Raw genomic sequence first — 2,500 nt, 5'->3', positions numbered from 1 at the left:
ACCTGCTGTATGTTCACGCATTGAAGTTGATAAGCTGTCAATCATGAGATGATGTGATGCTGTCAATCATGCAGTCTGATGCTGTCAATCATGAGATGATGCGATGCTGTCAGCAATGCGGCCCGGTGCTGTCAGTCATGCGATGATGTGATGCTGTCAATCATGCAGTCTGATGCTGTCAATCATGCAGTCTGATGCTGTCAATCATGCAGTCCGATGCCTTAACGCTCCCCGTAGGATCCCTTATGCAAGCAGTGACTCTGAATGTCGGCCTCATATGCAACCTGTGCTAACACTGTGTGTACAAGTAGCACACCCTCATGGACCTGACCTACAGCGCCTCCCTGTGGCCTGGGGTAGAACTACACTCCTACAGCGCCTCCCTGTGGCCTGGGGTAGAACTGCACTCCCACAGCGCCTCCCTGTGGCCTGGGGTAGAACTGCACCCGAGGTCTCTGGACTGCTGTTTTGATCCCAGTGGTGTCTTGAGATCTGTCACCTGTCATTTACTAGAGAATCTCTGAATGTCTACCTCCTAAGTGAGACACCTGTCTGTCTGTCTGTCTGTCTGTCTGCTGGGTATGATGGGTGAGACGGCTGTCTGTCTGTCTGTCTGTCTGTCTGTCTGCTGGGTATGATGGGTGAGACGTCTGTCTGTCTGTCTGTCTGTCTGTCTGTCTGTCTGTCTGTCTGCTGGGTATGATGGGTGAGACAGCTGTCTGTCTGTCTGTCTGTCTGTCTGTCTGCTGGGTAAGAGGGGTGAGACGGCTGTCTGTCTGAGGATGTGAAGTGTTCACCTGTCTGATGCCTTACTCTCACACACGATGCGTTCCAGTGGATGGAGTTGGATGAAGGAATATGAAATATATAAAAATGATATTTACACCTCATGTACACTGGTCCTCTGCTTCTGTGTGGGTCCTGCTGGAAGTACACCACACACACACACACACACACACACACACACACATACACACACACACACACACACTCTCTCACACACACACACACACACACACACATACACACACACACACACACACACACACACATACACACACACACACACACTAACAAACACTCTCACACACACACCACACAAAGGGTTATGTGGACTACAGTTTCTCACAAACACCACACACACACTCATACCAAACACACACACAAAGTGCTGGAACTACACCACTGGCTACACTTTCACACACACAAACATTCATACACACCCATCACACACCACACACCACACACACACACACACACCACACACACACACACACACAGTCAGCAGTGCACACACAAAAACGCACAACACAGCACACCGAATGGAAGACTTAACGTGTTAAATACGACACAGAATGGAAGTATAAACGTATTAATTACGGCACAGAATGGACCACTAAATGTAACTCAGGGTCCTGTTGTCAGTTGTGGCATTTCAAAGTTTTTTTAGCGCAACATAGTTTTCAGTTCTGCCTAAGTGTGAAAACCACATGACTAAAATACATGAGGGTAAGGCTGGAGTATATGGGCTACTGTGTCTGCGTGTTGAAACACTCACACACACACACACACACACACACACACACACACACACACACACACACACTGCTCATAACATATGAGGTAAGGCAAGGGCGTGTCCGCGCCGCGAACATATAGTTTACCCACCTTTAATACGTTCTCCACCCACTAACTTCACCCCTGCTTACAATATACTGAATACTGAACTGAATGTATATAGACACATATATATACTGTTATAGATTTACATACACATATATATATACTGTTATTTATAGATTTTCCTCTAAAGCGACTCATAAGTGGTTTGCCAATTTTTTGTTTCCGTTCAAGTCCACTGTCCTGGTTTATGCATTTGATTGACGTGTCTCTGCTCTAATCAACATGGTGTATTCCACCCACGTCCGCCAATCACGTGTGAGTAGGCGGGGCAGGACTGCGAGTAGCTCACGAGAACGTCTGCTGCTCGCAATTAGAACAACAGTGTCCCAGACGCGTGCACAGTGTGTACGGAAGCGAAGGAAGCAAAACCGGGCAAAAGTTTAACGGTAAGTGCTTTTTCTCCTCAAATCACAAAGAAAACATTATCACGGGGGGTTCTCTCTTCGCTCCCAATAAGCTGTTGGTCTGTGTCTTTGAGGAAGAAAACATGATTGTTTGACGGACAACAACTCTCATGACGGTCACGGACAGTAGAGATAAGTATTCCCGATAGCAGCTCTGAGAACGTGATGTTTTCCTCGCATTCCAAGCTAATGTGCAGTTCCTCTCGTCTCACTAAAGTACATTCCTCTCTCTGTCCCACCTTTGTGTTTAGTGTTACCTGACTGCAGTCCCACCTTTGTGTTTAGTGTTACCTGACTGCATTTGTCAAGGGTTGTTAATGTCACACAAATTAAGATGGAACGCGTGGTTGGCTAATCAGTAGGTTACTTTTAGGAGACGCCCCGGCATGTTTACCACCATTGACTTAGTACTG

The sequence above is a fragment of the Sprattus sprattus genome (genome assembly GCF_963457725.1).
Source record: "Sprattus sprattus genome assembly, chromosome: 19".
Classification (NCBI taxonomy): Eukaryota; Metazoa; Chordata; class Actinopteri; order Clupeiformes; family Clupeidae; genus Sprattus; species Sprattus sprattus.
This window is presented reverse-complemented; position numbering follows the sequence as displayed.